The sequence below is a fragment of the Nicotiana attenuata genome, chromosome 6, assembly GCF_001879085.1.
Source record: "Nicotiana attenuata strain UT chromosome 6, NIATTr2, whole genome shotgun sequence".
Lineage (NCBI taxonomy): Eukaryota > Viridiplantae > Streptophyta > Magnoliopsida > Solanales > Solanaceae > Nicotiana > Nicotiana attenuata.
Window position 1 is genome coordinate 79,734,438 of NC_031994.1, and position 25,196 is coordinate 79,759,633.

At 42.6% G+C, this 25,196-nt stretch overlaps 1 pseudogene; it reads left to right on the forward strand.

Moving 5' to 3' along the window:
- The window catches only part of LOC109228019, a 55,624-nt pseudogene continuing 46,144 nt past the window's right edge, over positions 15,717-25,196 (forward strand).

A 25,196-nucleotide genomic window follows, 5' to 3' on the forward strand; every position in this document is an offset into this window, starting at 1 on the left:
AATTTACTAGACATATTCTCTTGAACTACGCTAGTTGGCTTTATCTAACCGCTCATTATGACCACGTCAAGGCTTTGTTATTTCTAAACCTTCCTTTAAAACCGCTGTATTGATTTCTCACATACATTAGGAGTGACGTTGTTCAACAACTACCTAAACATGTACTCTCTCTCGAGCATTATACATAGGCACAGTCAATTGATGGCCATTCAATTAACAACAACAAACACGTAGTTGAACAAGTAGAGAAATCCAACGGCTTAGTTATATTAAAATATAACAAAAATTCATCCTACAAAAGGTTCTATCAAAACTCTAGATAACAAATTAGCTATTCATAATAGTATTCAAGAATACAATACTAGAATTCATAACCAATAAAGGAAATAGGAAGAAGGAAGTGAAAAACTCGTGAAAGAATTCTCCACCTCGTTACCAGTGTGTCTCTGCCTCCTTAGGTTGAATATGTGTCAAATGTATGTCCAACTTCTTAAAATACCATATTTCCATGTATATATACCAAGTAGGGTCAGGCCCAAACTATTATACCTTCTCCTATGCAAAAGAAGACAATTTTTCAGGTTTGGACGCTTGCTGTCGCAGTCCGGGCGCGGTATTTTCCTAGTGCACTACCTCAGTCAGCGTCCAGGTCCGTGGTCGTGGTATCGACCGCCTTTGTAACCCTGCTTCGTTAGCAGTTTGGAAAAAACGTAAAACATGAAAGTTGTAGCCCTTTGAGTTAGCTTTCCAACCATATATTGTGGAGCCCAAATAAAGTTTAGAGAGAATGGTTATGTTCATTTTACTAGACAGTGCGCAATATGCCTACTCGAGTCTTCGTTAGTTCTTAACTATCAAATTTGACCCCCGAACACGATCCCGACATAATTCCTTGGGATTTTACTCAAAGTTAAAAGCTCCAAATCACTAGAATTCATTCCATAACATCTATATAGCTCATAATCACTCCTACAAGGCATAAAACATATCATTAGTGCAAAACACTCGCGATTAAAGCTCAAACTCAATTATAGTGCAGTAATTTGTAATGCAATAATTGACTAAAATACGTAATTATAGCCTATCATCAGCTTAAATCTGTCTTTCTGAATTAATAGTTTTATTTGGATTTTGTGTTGGCCGGCCTAGTTTCACGATATGTGCCATCACGACCGGGTCGATTTTAGGGTCGTGACAACTATAGTTTGATATCAAAAATCAAAACTGGAACCTGGTAAGCAGAAACTTCTACCGATTAAGACAAGAAATATAAGGAGACGAAGGCTTTATGCCATATTCTTGAAACCAACACGAAATAGAAGTTGAAGACGAATGAGAGGGAGAAGATTGACAGCGAAGATTGTTAATAATCGAGCAACATAAAACCAAATTATATGTAATTCGATCGAGAACGACGTGGGATGGCCAGAGATCGTGGTAGGGCAGAGGCTTTTGCAATGATATTGTTAACGCACAGATTTTCCTAGTGTCGTTCTTCTATATCGTTCTAATTACAGGGTTTGGTTTTTCCTATTATTTTTTTTAATTAGAGGGTTTCCTAATTTGAGGTTATGTAATTTCTTGTGCCAGAAAATTGGAGGGAAAGTTAAAATAATAAAAAATTTAATTCAATTAGGTATTTTTTAGTGGTATTTTTTTTATTATCGTCAAAAGGATATCTTTTACTGGCTAATGGTCATGTCCTGCTAATATTTAAGCTTAAATAATTCATTAGTGGAAATTACCTAATTGTCGCTAAATAATTGCCGCCAAAGACCTTTTTTGTAGTAGTGTTGCCAACGATGCATGGTTGCAACAGTACTCGCATGCCATAGTCTTGCACCTCCCAAAAACCTACTCTGACCACAACCCGCTCCTTATTAATCTTATTGGTACACTCATCCTGATTTTACTTCGATTGTTCATAATAGTTGGCAGGAGAATGTCACGATCCAAGTTCTCTCTTCGTGAACTGTCGTGATGGCACCTAGTCTCAACGACTAGCTAAGCTAACATATTACGGAAATGAATTTAAAGATACAAATCTAGCACACTAACAAGTAAATATAATTAAAGTGTTTAAAATGTCGCTCGCCATATATAGAAATAACACTTTCGACTTAATATAACACTCCAAAACCCAGAATCTCATGAATCACAAGCTAAAGAAATAAATGACGTTCTAATTCCAGAAGTCTAAACGAAGGAAAATACAAGAAGTTTATAACTGAAGGGAGAGTAGAGAGGGACTTCTAGGTCTGCGGATGCAGTAGATATACATTGAAGTCTCTGGATTGCCTCGCCTCAGGGTAGTATGGCTGAGCAGAAGAACCTGGATCTGCAAACGAAAAACATGTGCAGGAAAGGGCATGAGTACACCATAGCGGCACCCAGTAAGTGCCAAGCCTAACCTCAGTCGAGTAGTGACGAGGAAAGTGTTGTGATCGCAATAACATGGTGCACGCGGAAACTAAGAATACCAAGCTTGGTGGACGATAAATCAGACGACAAAAGAAAAATATACTAAACTAAGCATAATAGTTTATAATGGTTTGGTCAATTGATCTAACAATCTCCCCTTGGCCTGAATTTTCTTGACAAAGTTGATTCACCTTCTGCACATAATCCTCATCTCTGCTGCTTGCCATGATTAAAAATCGGTATGGGTTGAAAATCTTGGTATTGGTTAAAAGAAGCCCAAGTATGGGTTAACAGGAGCCCACGTGTTAAGAATAAACATGGGATAAAAGAAGCTCATGCATTAAAAAGAAGCGTAAGTTAAAACTGATATTGGAACTCATGTGTTGCAAGTAAGCATGACTTAAAATCGACATTGGTTAAAAGGGTCCAAAATATGGGTTAGAAAGAGTTTTTATTCCAATAAAGATGCAGCATCAGGCGTTTTGAATACAATTGTGATTGTAAATTTATCTCCACATGTTTCATCATGATGAATAAGTCTTCATTATCGCCTTGATCTAAACACGCATAGAATTTGTGTTAAACCTCGTTCAACCGTTGACTCTGAACCATTGGCTCGGATACCACTTGTTGGGATCGAAATAACATGGTGCACACGGAAACTAACAATACAAAGCTTGGTAGACGATAAATCATATGACAAAAGAAACAAATACTAAACTAAGCATAATAGTTTATAATGGTTTGGTCAATTGATCTACATATGATAAAACTAATATAAAAAAAGAAAAAGTAAGGAGAGAAAATTCTCCCCCTAAACAAAACTCTTTAATGACTACATTGTGGATATTTTTTTTTACCCTTGTGAGAAGTAAAGATCCTTAATTTATAGATGTACAAAACTTGTCTTCCAAGAAAAGGATAAGACATATTAAGGAGATTTAATCCTTTTAAGAGTCTTTTTCCATTCCTTCAAAAAAGAAAGTCCTAATAGATTAGAAATTCAGGGCAAATTCCTAACAAAAAGGTTGGGGCCCTACTGGTTATATATATATACATCAAGGTAAAGCAGTATGAAATACAACAGTATAGCTAAAAATACTAACAGTCAATAAAGAATGAAATCAAAAAAATAAATAACTCAGTACACAAAGATAGCAACAGGGGATCTCCCAGGATAACGTCCCGCATTCCCAAACGTAAATATACAGAGGATATCTCGGGATACCGTCCCGTAGTCCAATTCATAAATGTGCAGGGGGATCTCCTGGAACACCGTTCCGTAGTCCCAAGTAAATATCCAGTACAGGGGGATCTCTCGGGATACCATTTGGTAGTCCCAAACATAAATGTGCTGGGAGATCTCCCGGAATACCGATATGTAGTCCAGAGTAAGTCACAACAATCTTAACAAGAAATGGACAGTTCTATTCAAGTTTGTATCAAGAAAATAGGAAATTCCTACTCTAGACATGCTACACAGAATCCAAGTAAGCGATTAAAGCAGAGAAGACAGTTAAGTCACGTAAGCGTGCTTTCCTAAGCTAAACAGGAGGCTTCATATACTAGTATTGCTCAATGAAAGGAAAACATAGATATTTACTTAATGAAAACGGGGTTTTTCATCAATTAGCACATGTACGCACTCGTCACCTCATGTACACAGATTTTCATATAACAACAGTACGAAAATCCTAAGGGGAGTTCCCCCACACAAGGTTAGGCAAGCCACTTACCTCGAGCCAGCTCAACATCAATCTGATATCACGCTCTTGCCATGAGTATCCAACTCCGAGCGGCCAAAATCTAATCAAATCAATTACATAACATAAATACAACTACAAGTAACAAATTTAACTAATGAATTTAAAGCTACAGAGAGAAATTAGAATGACGCCCAAAAATCCTTCCCGGTCCCACGTCTCGGAATCGGGTAAATTTTACCAATTTAGAACACCCATTAACTCACGAGATCACTCGTCGAAAAATTACTCAATTCCGACAACTAAAACTCGATCAAAACCCAAAAACTCAATTGGGGAACTTTTCTCCCACATTCCCATTTTCCACTATAATTCCTTGATTAGACGAGTAAAACAACTGGATAAAATATAAACGAAATAGGGTTAGGATTTGTGACCCACTGATTTCCTCTTCAAAAACCTCACAAAATCGCCTTCTCCCGAGCTCAAAAATCGAATTTGATGTTATGAACTTCGAACCCTAACAATTTCATATTTCTGCCCAGCGATTACCGCATATACGATCATGATGCGGTCCCGCTTCTGCGACTAGGGAACCGTACATGCGAAAACTCACTAACTCTCCAGGCACCACACCTGCGCTCCATTCCATGCAAATGCGGTTCTGCTTCTGTTGTCTTTGAGCCACATCTGCGACTAGTGGTCTTCATGCCTCAGACCGCATCTATGATTGCTAAACCGCTTCTACAGCACTGCACCTGCGGTCCAAAATCTGCAGGTGCGAAAACAACATGTTCAGCACATCCAAAATTTGCCTAAGTCCAAACTCAATTCCCTTAAGCATCGGAAACTCACCCGAGGGCCCCGGGACCTCAACCAAACATAGCAACCAATCATAAAACATCATACGGACTTATCCAAACCCTCAAATCACATCAAACAACGCTAAAACCACGAATCACCCTCCAATCCAAACCTAATGAACTTGAATTTCCGAAATTCTATAGCCGATGCCGAAACCAACCAAACTATGTCCGATTGATCCCATATTTTGCACACAAGTCATATCCCACACTACGAACCTACTCCAACTTTTGGAATCGGATTCCGACCCCGATATCAAAATTTCACTATCGGCCCAAAAATTCAAAAATTTAACTTTCGGCATTTCAAGCCTAATTAAGCTATGGACCTTCAAAACACAATCCGTACACGCCCCTAAGACCAAAATCACCCAACGGATCTAACGGAATCGATGGAATCGCAATCCGGACCTGCCTTACACACCTCCGACTACGGTCCAATTTCTAAGACTTAGACTTTCACTTAGGGACTAAGTGTCCCAAAATACTCCGAAACTCAAGATGAACCATCCTGACAATTAAAAATAGCAAAATAGACACGTGAAAAGTAGTTAATAGGACATCGGGGCATAAATTCTCAAAACGACCGGGCGGGTCGTTATGGGTAAGGAATTTGTGAATGCAACGTAATTCTTCCAACATAACGTTCTCAATTGGAGTAAAAATACGTTTGGAGATATTTTCCAACAAAAGAAAAGGCTGCTAGCTAGGCTAAATGGTATTCAACAATCATGTCATTACCCAACCAGTTCCTTCTTCAAAACCTCTCTCTCGAATACAATAATCTCCTCAAAATCGAGGAGGACTACTAGTAATTCTGATCTCGCATAAATTGGTTAAATAAGGGAGATGAAAATACCAAATTCTTTCATATCTCAGTTATTAAGACGAAGGAGCAACAAAATCTCGTTTTTAAAGATGATAATGACAATTGGATCATGGACCATGAAAGACTGATCGACCACACTCTTTTTTACTTTAGGTCTGCATTTAGTACCAGCCATACCTCCACTAATTGGCACGACATTACCAAAGTCCTACAACCTTCAACATCACTGACCTTTCTGACCTAGATAGACCTCTAGGCGACAAGGAAATCATATGTGCCTTATTTTTATTCAAGCCCTACAAGTCTTCTTTGCGAACGATCTCATGCTTATGTCTAACACTACCGCTGAATTCGCTAACTATATTAATCATTCCCTAACTTGTTTTTTCTCTCTCTTGACAAAATATCAACACCTCTCCAAAATCCTCTTCTCCAAAAACTGTAATAACTCGATCATTGAAGCCATTGCTTCAACGTTCAATATCAATTATACTGATACATTTGGAAAATATCTAGGTTTTCCTATATTAAATAAGAGACCAGAATCATCAGACATCCATTACGTTATTGACACACGAGAAACAAGCTTTTAGATTGGAAAACCAACTTTCTTACCCCATTAGGAAAAATGACCCTAGGCCTTTCTACATTAAACACTATACCCAGCCATTCCATGCAATATATTTAACAAATAGCCGTAAAAAACTTCACTATCTTAGCTGAGATATTGTCACTTGTCCTAAAGCACAAGGAAGTCTTGGAGTTAGATCATCTTCTCAAAAAAATACTGCTTCATTAGCCAAACACTCACGGAGACTCTACATGAAGCCTAATCCCCTTTGGCTACCACTCTTATCACCAAATATGGAAGGAATAACTATTCCTACAAAAATTCCTTTATCTGGCACAATATACTGAGAGGCTAGGACATTTGCTCCTAAGGTTTAACCTGGGTACTGCGTAATGGTAAACGTATTGACCTTTGAAATTCAAAATGGATCCCTTAATCAAATAGCCTCTGCTCCACTATTTAGGGACAACTACACCACTCAAAACTCAATCTGAAGGTTGAGTCTTTTCACCAAAGCAATAATTGGGTATGGAATAACATCTCCTTTGATCTTCGTGAAGACATCAAAAAAAGATCATGTCCATCCACATCCCAACTACTCCTAATAGCACTGAAACCCCCGTCTGGTCGCCAAACACCAACGGTATCTTCACTACTGAATCCGTCTATAAGTTACTTCATCATGATATATTCTTTCCAATGGATATGGGAGCTTCATTCCCTTAACAAGATCAAATTCTTCATATGGCAATGTCTTCACAATAGAATCCCTACTCGTGCCTACCTACACAAGCTAGGAATTATTGATAATGCTATTTGTCCGGTGTGTAAAAAGGAAATGAATCTGCCAAGCATATCTTTATTAGGTGCCCTATTACTCTCAACCTTTTTGCCGAAAAAAAACATAAAATTTTCTTTTTGAAAACTTTTTATCCCTAATAAATTTTGATGCATGAAATTTATCCATGTATTTTGATTTCGGTCAGAGCATATCGTGTCAGAGGCATATCAGAATTGCAAGAGTATGAGTGCACTATTATCTTTAAAAAATTTCAATAACAAGAAGTTCACAAGTAAACTACAATTAATTAATTATACTCACACAAAAATCATTCACTTAATTTACAATTTTCCTTAATGGTTTTTCCTACTTTTAAAAATGGTTAATAATAGCATGATTACTTACATTATTAGATACCTCTGCCTCTATAATAGCAAACTAAATAACTTTTCAAAAATCTTCATCCATCCTATTCTGGCTTAGGGATTTTGAAAGTAAAAAAAAATGACTAGAGAAAGAAAAAGGAAAATAAAGCGAACGTATAAGAAATAAAATAAAATAAAATAAAGAAACCAAACGGAAAATGTGTAGCAAAGCAGGGTAGGAGCATAAGGAATGAACCCTGTTTAATTAAAAAGGTGATTTACAAGCAATATTTTTTTTATTTTACTCTTACAAAAGACTTTTACCGTGAAAATGGTAATAACAATTAAATTTGTTGATGGGACTCTAAAAATACGTGATCTATTTTTATGCTAGTTGTTAAGTAATTGATGCTAAGTGTATGAAGTTTAAGAATGAAATACGAGCTATGATAGAGTTACAATCGAACCGATGAGTTAGCTGTTCAAGGCCTCGTGCTTGTCAGTTTGGGGCCTCGAGGTCGATTCCTAGGCTCAGGCTCGAGCTATTAGGGGCAATTGGGAAAGGGCTAACAGTTGCAATATAATTAAGGGAGGCTCTTTATGGCCAATGATGAGCAATAAATGAAGAACAAGTATAAAGATAGTAAATAAGAGCAACAATATTGAGAGAGTATGTTAGAGAGAAAAGAGAGAGAGAGAGAGAGTTATTATATATTTCGTGTAGAATAGTTGGAACAATAATAGTTTCTTACAAAAGGGTAAGGATCCCCTTTATATAGGAGGGGGAACCTGACATACAAAAAGCATTAATTACAAAGATAGGGAGATAGGACAGCTAGATGTGACACCCTGATTCGGGTTCAGAGTAGGCCGGCCAGGCCTTGTCAGACTAAGCCGTGTGTTTGGGAACTCCCCATTTTTACTCTAGCTTCGGTCGGTATTCCCTTCAGGTCGGGTGTCGACGAGCTCCAAGGAAGGAGACTCGAGCGCATATTTGCAGCCTCGAGGCTTCGAGGTGATCTTCTGAAACGCCTTAATGACGGAAAATAGGACCCTTCGATTTTGCCGTATACAGATAGTCTTCGCGTTTTATAGAACGAAGCGATAGGAAACGATTTTGATGCCTGACTCTTAGGGCTTCCTATGATGATGTCGTACTGATGGTGCCAACTAATGATGCCAACCTTCACAATAACTGGGGCATCCCCATAGACTTGTCTTTTCAGCATCATTCATTGTGCCACCGATCTCAATCTTCAAGGTCATAATACCGCTGTCGACTCATTTTTTAATGGCACATTGATTGCGCCTGCCGATCCATCCTTCAAAGACATTGATGGTTGTGTTATCACCCCCTATAAAAGGGGGCATTCTGGCACTATCTCTTCATCCAAGTGTCTTTTTCCATTCATTCCTCTGTTTCTCCTAACTATCTTCCTTCATTGCTAACCACCATGTTCGGGGTTCATGGCTCCAAGGTTGCGTGCAACATTTTCATCAGTTGCGTAATGGCCTTCTGCCTAAATTTCTCCATGGCAAACGAGATTATACTATCCTGATGCTACTGTTGTTTTTGTTACAACTACTACTACTGTTGTTATTGGCTCGAGATGATGATACATGGGGGGCCAACTTCCTCTGCCTTAGAAAGTCATTTGTACTGTACACCGCTTCTCACGAGGGGGCTCGGATTATACACCTGTTTACCGTGAAAATGGTAACGACAACTAAATTTATGAAATGGGAGTCTAAAAATACGTGATCTATTCTCGAGCTAGTTGTTAGAGCAGATGATGCTAGTATTATGAAATTTAGCGATAGAGCGTGAGCTAAAATGAGATAATGATCGAACCGAAGGGCCTGCCACCCGGATGTAAGCTTGGTCGATGGGGGCTTCGAGGTCAACCTCGGACAATCGTGGACAATCGAGAGTAGTATAATAGCTAGAGATATAATCAAATGAAGCTTTTTATAACCGAAATTAAGTTGTACAATGAAGAACACATATAAATATGAAGAACACACATAGAGGCAAAGTATATCGAGGTATCCTCGCTACTAGAGAGAGAGCAAAAAAGTTTTAGTAAGAAGAGAGAGAGAGAAAGGTATTATTGCACTTTGTAGAATTGTGGGAGCAACATCAGTTCCTTACAAGGTATTAATAGCTCCCCTTTTATAGGAGGGAGGAGCCTAAACTTAGTACAAGATACGTTGCGTGATAAAGAAAAGGGGATGGGACAACCAACTAGCTTTATGACGTGTACGTGGGCCAATTTCGAGTTTCTCGAACAGACTTAGTCGACCCCGGATACGTTCTTCGGGAACTTTTCATTCGGCGGGGTTTCAGTCGATGTCACTTTCAGCTGGACGTCGACACATCTTGAGGGAAATGGCCGGCTCGAGACCCCGGTCCTCTGGAGTGATCTATCAAAGTATTTTGCCAATGGGAAGTCGGTCCTCCGATTTCACCGTGCATAGATAGTCTCCGCGTTTCTTAGAGGGTAGCGATAAGAAATGTTTTTGACACCCCATTCCGCGGGCTCTTGATATGACATCATGCTGATGGCGTAGCCCCTCCCACAAATATCTAGGCGTTTCACTTTTTCATTCCTTCGGGGTTATTCAGAAATATCATCACTCCTTGCTCTTCGGGATCATATCATGGTTTATCGATTAAGCTTCCATGAACGCATTAATTGCGCCTGTTGTTATGCTTTTCGAGGGCAGTAATGACGCCGTCGGTTACTTTGTAATCCCCCTATATATGGGGCTTCTCGTGATCAACTTTATTGTTGTTGTTGTTGTTGTTGTTGCTGCTGCTGCTGCTGTTCTCATCGCTGTTATTGTCCCCGTTGGCTCGGAGCGACAAAGTATGGGGTCAATTTCCTCCGAACCGGGGAAAAATTCGGATTATGCACCGCTGAGAGGGGGCTCGGATTATACACCGCTGCTCACCATCCTTCCTCGGCTTGGAGTGTTACATCCTCTTTGGATTCCTGAGGGGTATGGTGACGGTCTCCGCTGTCAGTTGCCTCCTGGGCCGACGCAATGTTTCCAGAAATGGCTTCGAGATGGTGGTACTGGCGAGGTTCGTACAAGCCAAACTTTTCACCCAGCCACTTCCGGTCTTCTTCCGGCATCTCTTCGTCATTTTGCTCTTCTCCTCTGACTCCCTCTTCTATATCCTTCCTTTTGGAGATGCCATTCCGGGAGGATTTAGGATGAGATCCCCGAGGGGATAGGACACGGAAGATATTGTCTTTGAGGTCATACGCCTGAGAGGGTGGTAATGGAAGCGCAACATAAACAGGCTAGATCCTTAGGCTTGCATATTACCTGTATTTCTTTGCTTTTTTGTGTATAATGTAATCATATGTAAGAATCTCTCGAGGATTGTGCAAATATAAAAGACTTTCTCTTGGTTTCTTCCTTCGATATTTGCCGCGTTCCTTTATATTTTTTGGCAACTTCGAGTGCATGGTCCTGTTATGTCATCTGCGATACTGGCCGTCGGAGCCCTTTCTCCACGCGAAAGTGTGGTCGAAGTCTTCGAACCTCGTAATGGCCATTGAGAAGAGACTCGTCTGAGGATCTGTGGTATCGAAACGCCGGCAACTTCCCGGAGGTGATCTCTGAATGGAGATTCGGCTGTGCTTCGGGCCGTCCTGGTCATTACCCGGAGCCCGTTTTGTACGGGTGTTTTTGTTAAGTATGCCTCCCCCTTTGTAAATCATCCTCTATGGAGAAGGCCTCTTGGGGCTGTATGCCAATTTGATGGAGACATTGTTGGTCTACTTTGGGCATTGTCTCGTTATGGCGGAAGTCCTTGGGGTCGGAGTTAGTGTTGGGGGTCGGTGCCTTTGATCGGCGCTGGCTCATTCCGACCCTTTTCTTTTGCGCTTGTGAAGTTGCTTCCGCCTGGGTATTCCCGGAGCATGCTGATTTTATGGCGCTTGGCGGATCATGCCTTTAGTAGCTGCTTGTCCGGGGTACGGCCTAAACCGGGCATGACGGTAGATGAGATATATGTTGCATACTTGTGAAGGAGCTTTTATTGAGGCGAGACTGGCCCGTGCCTCCGAGGAGAGTGCGTTGTCCGTTGGAGCGGCGGTTCCTTAAGGCCAACAAGGGTAGGGCTACTTAGGAGGGTGTTTGGTCGTTGAGTAGGCCTTGCCGGCTTCCCGTTGTGGCAGGTTTTGGCGTGATCCCTCTGCGTCTTGGATCTTTGAGCTTCGATCCGAGTCGATATGGCCATAGAACTGCAGCTTGATTCTTCAGAGAGTCCGGATTGGGAACAGTCGGTGCCCGGACTGGCATACCACTAAGCTGAACCGGGGATGGTGAAGGAGTGGTGATTTATCGCCGATGATTTGAGCTAGGCCGGAGTGGGCCTTCGAAGGGAGCATTTACTTGTAGGGACTTATGCCGGGGGTACCATTTTTCTGGAAGAATTTTCTTGAGCGAAGGTAGTCGGGCGTGGTACCCGGCTCGTTTACGACTGATGCCCCGAAGAACGAGGCCAGGGCCGATAAGACGCCATTTTTTTTTGGAGCGTCGACCTTGCCACTCTGTGTTTTTCCTTTTACAGTCAATGCTTGTAGACGGAGAGCGCATCTTTCGAGCATGTATATATATATAAAAAAAAAAGTGAGAGGAGTCATGAATTCCTTTACCTCCTTTGTATTGCTTTTGACCCGACGGACTGGTTTCCGTGTTGTGGTGGGACCCTCGCAGGTTCAGAACTGATCTATTTAGGCTAGGGGACCTTTGAGTGTGATTTGCTGATGCGAGCAGGCGTTAGAACCTTTACGTTTTATCTAGCGGTTTCAGGCCTTGAGTTAGGTTTTTGTCGAGCCTTCCTATCATTCGATCTCTTTGCGCCGGTGTGGGCGAATTTTCGAGCCGAGGTTGTGATGAATGATACTAGGTCGGGGCCGAAAATGGCGGCTTACTCGAGGAGCGCCGATGCCGCCAAAGTTGAGTTTGCAGAAGACCAAGTCTTAGAGGAGATTATCGCAAGGGGCTTTGATCTTTCGAGGGAGACTAGGCCAAAGGAGAGAAGCATGATGCCAAATTCCTGCTGCCTGATGCTGAGGATGATGAGGAGGAGACTGTTGGGCTATGACTGCCGGAAAGAAACGGAATGATCGTTTCTTGCCTCCTTTGTTATGTAGATACGGTTTTCAATATTCTACGCAGGCTGGGGTTGCGCCTTGTCGTCAGCATGTAGCAATAAGAGGGGGAACCCCGCAACTTTATATATATATATATATATATATTTTGTATTTCCGCTTGTCGGAATTTCAATTGGGTCGAGTCGATCCCGGACTTGCCCTAAGGCTTGTATGCTTTACTTGTTATCGGGTTCAGTCTTCGAGTTGGGATCCGACTCGAGCTTAACTTACCCTCGATATTGGCGCTCTTCTGGGTTAGCAATGACGACTTTTATTTCTCGCCTTTGGGCATTTGGTTGCTTTAACTTATTTAGGGTCCAGTCTTCGAGTCGCGTTGCGATTTGTGCTTTAATTGACCCTTAAGCTGTTAGTTTTGGCTGGCGACAAGGGCTCTAACGCTTTTTCGTCGTAGAGATCTTTTGATATGTGGCCCGTAGGCTTGTTTAGTTAACTATTTTGGATCCGGTCTCCGAATCGAGTTACGATTTAAGCTCACTTTAATCCTCAAGTTGTCAATTTGGCTGGTGACAATGGCTCTTATGCTTTTTGGTCGTAGAGGCCTTTTGATATGTGGTCCGTAGGCTTGCTTAGCTGGCGACAATGGCTCTTACGCTGTTTTTTGCCCGTGGGCTTTTTGTAGGCTTGTTTTCTGCTCGTTAAGGTCTTTTGAAAGATTTTTGCCTGACCCTTCATTGGTTCTAAAAGAACCTCAATTTCAAGTCATTATCGGTGATATTTCGAGCACCTCGGAAGGTTCATAGCCCGTTGTTTGCTTGTTGAGGAAGCCTATTTTAATCGGTTCTTTCCGAAGTACATTCGAAGTAGTGGCCTGCGATTTTTGTTTAGCGATGGTCGGGCGTCCCCGAGTTGCGTTATTCTGGCCGTATCAGCTGTTTTGACCGTAGTCTTGTGCGTTTGTCCGTAGCCATTTCTGATCCCGAGTGATAGTTTAGGCGTCTACATCAAGGGTATGCCCTTTCGGGATTCTTACAAATGCGACGTATAGCCTAAACTTCGGGATTTTCATGCCTGTTGAGGTCTTATAGTTTGTCATGCTTATTGAGGTCTTACAACAGGTCATGCCTTTTGAGGTCTTACAGTTTATTCGGTGATGTAGTATGGCTATTGTCGTCAGTCTCCGAGTCATCAAGTTGTTTAAGCGTGAAGACCGCTTTTTGTGAACTCGGAGCTGCGTTTTTGGGGTTTTACGAGCCCGAAGTTCCGGTCCTGGAGTTATGCGATTGCTCAATTGCAGGCATTAAGTCTCCGAGTATTTCGGGATGCATTTGGTGAAGACAACCCTGTCGGGAATGCATTGTGATTTCCCCGTTCGGAGAACAGAGCGCTAGAAGGCGTCTTTTGATCCGTTGGCACAATATACCTTGTTGTGTTGGCCCGACCTATATCGAGCCAAGGCTGATTGCTTGCGGGTTTGTCCTGCCTAAAGAATATTGCGGTCTCATAGCCTCGACCCGGAGGCCGTTTGGGGCGTTTTGAACTGTTGGCACCAGTTCCTGCATTTTTCGGGATGTTTCAAGGGAAAGACTCGTTATTTTACTTTGGGAAGGAGTTCCCTCCTCCGAAAAGTATTTTTTGATTTGTTTGATACAATAGTACATCTTTTTGCCGACGAGGCCTGAATACACCGGTGTTTCAATGCATCGTTTTCTTACAGGAAACCTTGTCTGGTGTTTTCCAAAATTCACACGAGCGGGCCGCTTTTCGGGGGGAATGCCTTCTCTCTTTTTTAACGGCCGCTGGGTTTGTTCTAAAAATTTTGTGGAGTTCCCCTCCTGGTGGCTTGCAGACGTTGCCTCATTAAAAACCTTGCCGATAAAAACCTTTCTTTTTAGGATAAAAACTCGGTCGAAGGAAAAGAGAGCAACAGGTGCGCCTTTGGGGTTTCAGGGTTTCGTAGCAGTACTAACGTCTAGGCAGCTTCCGATTTGGGTGTCTGCGCGAGGGTTAATCTTGAATTTGAAAAAATAACATGAGAAAAGGAATGGTTGTACCTTAAAGTTACATGCGCAGGCGACGTCTTGGGACTTAGCCTATTATAACTTTCCGGGGGCGGAGGTGCAGCGTGAATTTTCCATTTTGCTTTGTCAAGTTCGACCGGGGGCGAGACCTGGTCTGCTCGTGGTTTCATTTGGGGGTGGAAGTGTGAGCGCTGGCACTACGTCGTGTATAGCGAACATTTCCCTTGCCGCGTGCTGTTCCCCGTATACGGTCTTGATCTCGTCCTTTGTCGGGAATTTTATCACCTGATGGAGGGTGGATGGTACTGCTCTCATGCAGTGTATCCAGGGTTGTCCGAATAAGGCATTATATCTCATATCTCCCTCGATGACATGGAACATGGCGTCTTGGTTTGTGCCGGCCACGGTAACCGGGAGGATGATTTCTCCCTTTGTTGTTTCGCTAGCCATGTTGAAACCATTAAGGACCCGGGTGGTGGGCACGATTCGTTCGAGCCGTCCGAGTCGTTCTATTACCTTCGCCCTGATGATATTGGCCGAGCTACGTGGATCCACGAGTACACGTTTTATCTGAAATGAATTTATAAGAAAGGAGATTACCAAGGCGTCGTTGTGGGGTTGAGATAAGGCCTGAGTGTCTTTTTTGCTGAACGTGAGGGCGTCTTCTGGGATATATCCCCGAGTCCACTTTTCCCTGGTGATGGATATCTTTGTTCTTCTCACTACCAGTTCCTGCGGGGCATCGGCGCCCCCCATGATCATGTGGATGATATGTTGTGGTTCGTTTGCCTCGTTTTTCTTGGCCGCCTCCCTCTCTCGGAATTGATTTTTGGCCCGATCGCTGAGAAATTCCCGGAGATGCCTTTTGTTGAGTAATTGAGCCACCTCCTTTCGTAGCTGATGGCAGTCCTCAATCCTGTGACCGTACGTGTTGCGAAACTCGCATACTAGGTTGTAATTTCTCTGCGAAGGGTCTGACTGTATTGATTTGGGCCACTTGGCGTCCCTGATCGTGCCGATAGCGAACACGATGTCTGAAACATCGACGCAGAAGTTGTATTACGATAAGTGGGGCGCGTTAGCTGGTGCTACATTTCAATCAAACCTGGTTCTGTTGATGAGTCCTCGAGGGTCCTGTCCTTGATCTATCCTTCTATCGTTGCGAGGTAGGTTGCGTCTCGGGCCGTTCCTCCAGTCTTCGAGGTACGACTGGTACCTTTCTTTGTTTGGTCTTTGACTTGTACCAGTTGTGGACATCCGACCAAGTCTCGACCGGGTATTCGATCAGGTTTTACTTCAGTTACTTCGAGGCCACTGAGCATCGTTCATTCAGGCCTTTGGTGAAGGCCTGTACCACCCAGTCGTCGGAGACGGGTGGCAGTTCTATTCGTTCCATTTAGAAGCGGGACATGAATTCCTGCAACATCTCATTCTCTCTTTGCTTGATTTTGAAAACGTCGGACTTCCTCGTTGCTACCTTGATGGCTCCCGCATGCGCCTTTACGAAGGAGTCTACTAGCATGGCGAATGAATCTATGGAGTCGGGAGCCAAGTTGTGATACCATATCATGGCCCCCTTCGAGAGTGTATCTCTAAATTTTTTCAGTAACACGGACTCGATTTCATCATTTTTTATTTCTTTGCCTTTTACAGCGCAGGTATAGGGGGTGACGTGCTCGTTGGGATCAGTGGTGCCGTTGTATTTGGGGAGTTCCGGCATCCTGAATTTTTTAGGAATGGGCTTCAGGGCCGCTTCCTCGGGGAACGACCTCTGTACAAATTTCATCGAATCTAGATCTTTTAGGACCAGGGGTGCTTCCGGGATATGATCCACTCGAGAGTTGTAGGTCTTGACTTTTTTATCGTTGGCTGCAATCATTTTTTCACCTGATTCAATCCTTTTGGTAGATCCTCCAGCATCTTCACCATGATGGGGTCAGCCGTTGACCCGATATCATTTGATCTTTCAGGTATTTGCTCGGCGGGGGGGAGCTATCTCCAATGCTGGTGTGCTGGGAGTTCTCGGATGGCTTTGCAACTGAGCAATGGCCAGTTGTTGTGCCTGAAACATTTCAAAAATAACGTGAAGACTAACTTCATGTTCGTTCCCTGCCGGGGTTTTTTGGACTTCCTGTCGGTCGCTGTGTCCCACGCTTCTGTCGGTGTGAGAAGTTTCGTTGATTTACTGTGCGTCTTGTGAGTCCGCGTCCGCTAGTACTGGTCTAGGTGCGTTGTCGGGATCCTATAGTGGTTCTCCGGCAGCCGGGATAGCTACACCATTTTCCCCGTGATCTTCGAGGCAGTCGTTCTCAGATCTGTTCACTGAGCCAGACATTTTTACCTGAAATCAAAGGATCTTGGACAAGAAAAAAGTGTGAAAGATGATATGCGTTTGTGTAATGAAACCTGCAAGAAAATAATCACTACTATTTTTAGCCCCACGGTGGGCGCCAAACTATTAACAGTGAAAATGGTAACGAAAATTAAATTTATGAAATAGGACTCTAAAAATACGTGATCTATTCTTGAGCTAGTTGTTAGAGAAGATGATGCTAGTATTATGAAATTTAGCGATGGAGCGTGAGCTAAAACGAGATAATGATCGAACCGAAGGGCCAACTTCACGGATGTAAGCTTGGCCGATGGGGGCTTCAAGGTCGAGCTCGGGCTATCGGGGACAATCGAGAGTAGTATAACAGCTAGAGATATAATCAAACGAAGCTATTTATAACCGAAACTAAGTTGTACGATGAAGAACACATATAAAGATGAAGAACACATATAGAGGCAAAGGATATCGAGGTATCCTCGGTACTAGAGAGAGAGCCAATAAGTTTTAGTAAGAAGAGAGAGAGAAAGGTATTATTGCACTTTGTAGAATTGTGGGAGCAACATCAGTCCCTTACAAGGTATTAATGGCTCCCCTTTTTTAGGAGGGAGGAGCCTAAACTTAGTACAAGATACGTTGCGTGATAAATGAATGACTCTTTAACACACAGCACACACGATTGACAATTCTTCAAAACACACACACAATTCAGAAATCTTCTGAACTCATACTCTCACAATAATATTCTCTTCTTGTCTGTACTGTGGCCTGTTTACAAGACCTACTGCTTTCCTTTGTTTGGTTTCACTGAAACTGGTATGTCCGGATTTAATTTTTAGCACCACAACAATGTGCATTTACTGCTTTTGTGTCCATGTTTGCTTGCTGTTTCTGTATATCTCAACACTTAAATTGGCATGCTAATTTCCTTCTGTTTGTTTGTTATGAACCCCCATTCCCCTATTACCCCTATATGTTTTGAGTTATGACTTGAGTCATGGCAATGTAAGTTGTTGTCCATGAATTAAGTTTGATCTATGGGGATCTTAACCTCTAAACAATAGTGTTAACAAGCCTGAGGGTGTGCCAGCATCTCCCATTGCTGGGTAATGCCCACCAACCTGCTTTTGCCTCTTGCAACTCCCCATTCCCGGGTATGCCCACCAGCCTGCTTTTGCCTCTTGCAACTCCCCATTCCCTATACCCTTATGCGTACTGATTTAAGCTATTTCCCTTTCCCTTTCCCCTTTCAGAATTCCACTTCTGCACTTGCACTCTCTCTTAGTCCCTAAGTTCTGCCCCCCCCCCTCCCTCTTGTGAGCCTTGCCTTGGGACGTTGAGTTCCCTCTGAACTTGGACACTTGAAGGCTTGCCCTTCCACACTGTACTATGTCTTAACGTGGTAATGCATTTGGGTGTAAGCATTGCCCGGAGTTCATGTGCGACTCTTAGGGAACTTTGACACACCCCAAATAGGAGAAAGGCTTTGAAATATGATCTCTTGGAGTTGGTTTACTTCATACTTCAGACAGTAAGTCTGAATCAGGCTCTCCTTTTTTGTACCTTTTTAAAAATTCTGATGTATTTTTTTCTTTACATTACTTTTTCTGGGCTGTAATAACTTTGTAATAAAACTCTTGGGGATGGCTAGTGAGAAGGGAGGGGTAACCATGTATGCGAAGGGTAGATAACGTGTCTATAGGAGTTTCTGAATTTATGCATTCTCTCATATATAAATGCCATGTCTTTAGAAATCCTGCACTCTCATATATAGATACCATGTCTATAGGAGTTTCTGAATTTCTGCATTCTCTGATATATAGATACCATGTCTATAGGGATCCTGCATTCTCTCATATGGATGCCATGTCTACAATTATTCGAAATCTGAATTCTTCATATGCAAATAGAAAATACGCCTATAGGTCTTTTTGAATCTTGCATATCCATTTTCATTAGGCAAACATGTTTATAGGTCTTAAATAACCAACTAGAATTAGATATCATGTTCATATAAAATACAACACCTATATATCATGTTTGTAGGATTTCTGCATTTCTCTATGTCTGTAAAAGTGTTCTAAAGTCAAAAAAAAGCATAGAAAGCATGCCTATAGGAGCTTCAACCAAATCAGAATCGCCTCACTCGCTTATAAGTCTAAAACCAGCAATAATAATGCACTGCCAGTCGCAAAATTTATGATCTTTTGCTAAAACTCGCCTTTCTTTAATAAACTGACAACTTTTTCTTAAATTAGTATGTATTCAGTTTAATTCATTGTTTCTGAAATCAGTATATATCATGCCTATAGGATCTTCGACCAACACTTAGGCAAACCATAGGATAAATTTTATAAGCTGGATCAGATTTTTTATCAGCTACAACCAGCAGGCAGGCCTAATTCGGGTTTCTTACCTGAACTATGTAATAAATCAGTCTGCCTCAACCTTTTAAGTTTCAATTAGACCTTAAACAATATGTGTAAGTCATGCTAACTACTTGCTTTCTCTGTTTAAAGGGGGTGTATTTGAGCCTTTATTTGTTTATATGCTTTCCCCAAATTTGCTATATGTGTTTTTGCCTGTCGCCTTAGAATTTTACCTTTTCAACCACAAATAAGCCCAATATCTCCTCCCTTTAGGATTAGTAGTCCCAAGTACCTCTGGGGCTGATAGGATTGGGGCGGGTAATGGCATGCAATAAGTAAACGAGACCATTCCGCACTTGAATACCTTAACGAGGTGGGAAAGGGTAGATATGGTATATGATGACCACGCGATAACATCACGTGTAGCCCCTCACTGAGGAGTGATTACCGGATGTTGTGTGGGGTGATCCATATTATTAATAAACCTAGGACCCTCCTTCCCTTTGTTTCTTTGTTTCTTTTACATCTTTTTGTAAACCATTTCTTCTAAGAAAATCAGTATTCCTTTCGTTCTTTCTAACTTTGTTTATTTGTAACTATTACGTGAAAATCCCCTCTTATTTGAAGCTTTTACTTGCCTATGTGTTACTTGTATCTAAAGTCACAACAATAGTTTGGCCGGGAACCACACTAGTGGATTCTGAGGGTGCCTAACACCTTCCCCTTGGGATAATTTCAAGCCCTTACCCAATCTCAGGTTGCTAGACTCAAACCCTTCTTAGTGTCTTAATACACTTTAATCATTAGGTGGCGACTCTTCAATTCAAAACCCAATTCCCAAAAGGGAACGAGTTGTCTTCCCAAATGTCATAAACCCAATTTCGCGAGGAAAAGGGGGCACGACAGCATGGCGACTCTGCTGGGGATTTTCTTTTAGGCTTTTACCATTTCAAGCTATTATTGTGACTTTACATTTCTTATATGCCTTTATTTGTTTAATCCTTTAAGCGTTTAATTCCTTCTCCTACTACAAAACGGACTTGTCTTTTGTTTCTTTCCCTCATTTCTTTTACTGCCTTCCTTTACTGCATTCCTTTATTACTGTTTTAAATTATTGTAATTATTATTTTATGAACGTGCAAATACGTGACAACTTGTTTTAATTATCGCATAAGAATGTTTTCAACATCATATTTCACTCGTGCCAAACAAAATACCATAGCAACACTTATAATGAGTGCTTGCGCTCTTCCGATATTATCACCCCTTAAATCCGGAAAAGGCATATTTGCAGTAAAACAAGTCGATCAACGGTGTAGTCGACGGTTCCACGCCTTTCCCTCTTGAGTTGTCCGCTCAAGGGTACAAGTCTAAAACCCCATAGAAACCCTTTCTATTTAAATTGTGCATGCATCATGGTCAAACCTAGTCGAGTTAATTATGTTGTCCGCATAATGACTCCTTAAGATAGCCTTGTCCAAAGTCCACTTGGTTTCCCTAAAACCCAAACGGATACTACCATGTTTTGTGCATTTCGTTGGAGAACTAAATGCTTTTATGCCAATTATTGATATTTAATAGTCGAGTCTGGTGGGGGTAAGGGTCTAACCCTTCTGTCTTGCAGATAATGAGGCACGAAGACCCCAGATTCGGCATGGTCACCAACACCCACCCAAGATTGCTAAGCTGGTGAAAAGATTTACACTCTAGTGACCAAAATCATTTCTGAAGAGGGTTGAAGACTGCCAAAATGCTGAGGAAAACGAAGGCGGACATCTAGCCAGAGCCTTCCTGCTACTGGGACTTCGCGAGCTGGGGAAGTTGTTCGACGGAGCCAAGGATGCCGAGTCTGGGGAGGGTCCTTCAGGGACCAAGTAGATAGGACATTATCTTTTTGTTATATAAAATGTAATAAGGCCAATGTCCATTAGTGATTTTTATTTTTTTGCATATTTAGTGTCGTTTTGGGATTCGTCTATTTTTTATCAATAAAATGAGGCATTTAGCATTCTAAGTTCTCCAAATCAACTTGTCGCTAGGCCTACCTCGGACATAAAGAGGTTCCCCAAATTAGGATACGCTTTATTTTTCTACACTATGTGTTTAAATATTGCAACATTTTGTTATAATCTTCACTGACTTGTTACCTTTTGTTTTTACTTTTTGTTTATTCCCCTCCCCAAAGGTTAGTTCGTGAACTCTGGCAACATCATCATATTTTACGAGATCCAGGGGCCCTCCACCTACTCCTCCTCCCAGTCCTGTCAGACACAGAAACAAAGGAAAAATGGAAGATTCGAACAACTCAGCTGAACGGGTAGAGGTCACTCATGGTACTCTAGTCCCCAAGGAAAATGCATCCCAACTAGAACAAAAGTTGTTGAAGTTTCAGGAAGAACTTGATCAAGTCCGAAATCTGGCAAATCTGTCATTTTCCCTCACCACTCAAGAGGTTACTTTCCCAAAAACTCAGAATCCTGTACCTCCGCGAAACATCCCAAAGCAACAAAACCATCCCATTCCTCACCACCACTGCAATACCTGCCATACCTCAAATAACACCCCGCTGCTCATCCCAGAACCCCAGAACTCCACAAATGACCACTGCCACACCCAACATAATACCCCCATCCACGTGGAGACTGTGGCACACTCCACCCAGCCCATCTCAAGCACACCCGAGTCCAACTCTAAGGACGTGCTCATCAGAAATCTGGCCAAAAAGCTTAAAAAGTTGACTAGCAGAATTCAAGGCATTGAAGGTAGTAAGAGAATTGAGGGGCTAAACTATGAAGATCTTTACATACAGCCCGATGTCGAATTGTCCGAGGGGTACAAACCTCCCAAATTCGAGATGTTTGATGGTACAGGGGATCCAAGGGTCGACTTAAGAACATACTGTGACAAGCTGGTCGAAGTGGGAAGAGACGAGAAAATCCGCATGAAGTTTTTCATGAGGAGCTTGAAGGGAGACGCCTTATCTTGGTACATTAGACAAGATCTGAATAAGTGGTCAAGCTGGGTAAGCATGGCGTCTGATTTTATGGACAGGTTCAGGTTCAACACAGAGAATGCACCAGATGTGTTCTATATTCAAAACTTGAAGAAGAAACCCACAGAGACCTTCTGTGAGTATGCTACTCGATGGAGATCAGAAGATGCTAAGGTTAGGCCTGCTTTGGAAGAAGAGCAAATGAACAAATTCTTCGTTCGGGCCCAAGACCCACAGTATTATGAGAGACCGATGCTGATCGAGAATCATAAATTTTCTGATATCACCAAGCTAGGAGAAAGGATCATGGAAGGCATCAGGGTGGTATGGTTACGAACTTTGAAGCCTTGCAGGCTACCAATAAGGCTTTACAATCTGGTGGTACGTCTAAGAAAAGGGACGCAGGTGCTGTAATGGTTGCACAGAGGACCAAATCTCCTATCAAATACCAAACCTATCCAATGCCTCCACCCACATATCAACCCACTCCAAATTACCAAGCATCCTCACCCTCTTACCATACTCCCCCACCCACTTATCAGTCAGCTCCACCTCCCGCATATCAGCCCACTTCACCTAAATACTCCCAACCAGCACATGTTTACCAAGCCTACAACACCCAACCATCCCACTATCAATCACCTCCCCCACATCAAAACTTCCCTAGACCTCGACCAAATTTTGACCGCAGACCTCCCAAACAGTATATCGCCATTGCTGAACCAATTGACCAGCTATACGAAAGGCTCAAAGCTGCTGGTTATGTCACCCCTATCCCTGCTATAACACCTGAAAACCCTTCTCAGTGGGTCAATCCAAATAAATCCCGTGCATACCATTCTGGCATGAAAGGACATACCATTGATGAATGCCGCTCTTTGAAGGATAAGATCCAGACTTTGATTGATAACTAGATCATTGTAGCAAAGGAACCTGCTCCGAATGTCCGCAATAACCCTCTGCCAGACCACAAGGGCGGAGGTGTTCACATGATCGAGATAGAGGACGACTGGGACCCCAAGGGATCAATTGGTTTAATCACAGAAGGCGATGATCCAAAGAAGCCAGTAGTCACCCTTAATCCGATTGTGGTCCAGATTCAGCCCTCTGGGGACGTCGAGGTAGACATGTCCATGCCACTCGAGTTTGAAGCACCATCCTTTGCAAAGACGCCAACGCCGATTGAAGTTGAGTTTATGTCGCCAGCAAACTCACCTACACCCTTTGAAGTTGCAGTTTTACCGCCTAAGGGGCCTGCTCCGTTTGGGGTAAAGATAGCCACGCCAATTCCAGTGGCAATGTCAGCCATAACACCATTCCATACAAAGGCTATACCATGGGACTACACAGCCGAAGCCAGAAGAAAGGGGAAGGTCAAGTTCGGGGAAGCCGTTGCGGCACAGCGTATGACAAGAACCGGCAGGGTTTATACCCCGGAACATTTGGCTGAGTCAAGCAAGCAGGCCTCTAGTCGGCCAACCATTACTGAAACTGGGCCCGACGACCTCTGGAGAAAGATACAAGCCAAAGAATACTCAGTCATTGATTAACTGAACAAAACACCAGCACAGATTTCTATCCTTGCTTTGCTACAAAGTTCCGATGCACACAAGAATGCCTTGCTAAGAGTGTTGAGTGAGGCATATATACCAAGTAACATCATCGGCAGAGAGATGGCAAACATGGTAGGCCAGGTACTGGAAAGTCACAAGATCACTTTTCATGAAGATGAGCTGCCGCCAGAGGGGTTGAGTCACAACAAGGCATTGCACATCACCGTGCAGTGCGAAGATTATTTTATCACTAGGATCCTGGTCGATGGAGGGTCCAGTCTCAACATTTGTCCGTTGGTGACACTCAGGACATTAGGAAAGGGGCTGCATGAAATCAAGGACGGGGCCATCAACGTCAAAGCTTTCGACGGTTCTCAAAGGTCCACCATTTGGGAAATTAGCTTGTGTTTGCAAATGGGTCCTACTTGGTTCGATGTTGACTTTCAAGTGATAGACGTGCCAGCATCTTACAATTTGTTGTTGGGATGACCGTGGATTCATGCCGCTGGGGCTGTGGCATCAGCACTACATCAGGTAGTGAAGTTTGAGTGGAACCACCAAGAGGTGATCATTCACGGCGACGGTAGCAATCCCATATACAGTCGCCAGACTGTCCCAGCAATAGGAGGCAGAAGAAGGATAGGCGGGGAAACTTACCACCACATCGAGCGAGTCAACGCCGTTGATAAGGATAAATGGTGGGACAACAAAATTGAAAGCATACTAAACTGGAGCGGATATGAACCTAGCAAGGGACTTGGCAAGAATCTCCAAGGAATCACTAAGCCCATCAAGCTCAAGAAACATGGCACCACCTTCGGATTAGGGTATGAGTATACCTGGAAAGAGTTCAACGACTGGTCGCCACCATGGCGCGATCCTTACTACCCATTGGAGTAGCCAATACCCCGCTTGGAGCAGACTTTCCAACCGGCCGAAGTTATCTAGGAGTCAGAAGAAGAGGAAGCACTGGCAGCAGTCAGGAATTTGTTCTTGGAAGACGATAATATGGATTGTTGTGTCGTTTTCGAGGAGGAGGGGGAGGAAGGCCCTTCCATACAGGCTGTAAGCAGAGGAGAATACCTCAATAACTGGACAATCAGAACCACCAGAGCCCGGCGAGCCTCGGGGTAGCAAGGCTGAACAAACATCATGCACTATTTTATTTTACTAGTTTACTTTCCTTTCACTTTTTTTTATTTTATTTTGCAAGAAAGAGCTCCAATGTTCAAAAACAGTTATGGAATTTATCAAAGCATTTCGGTTT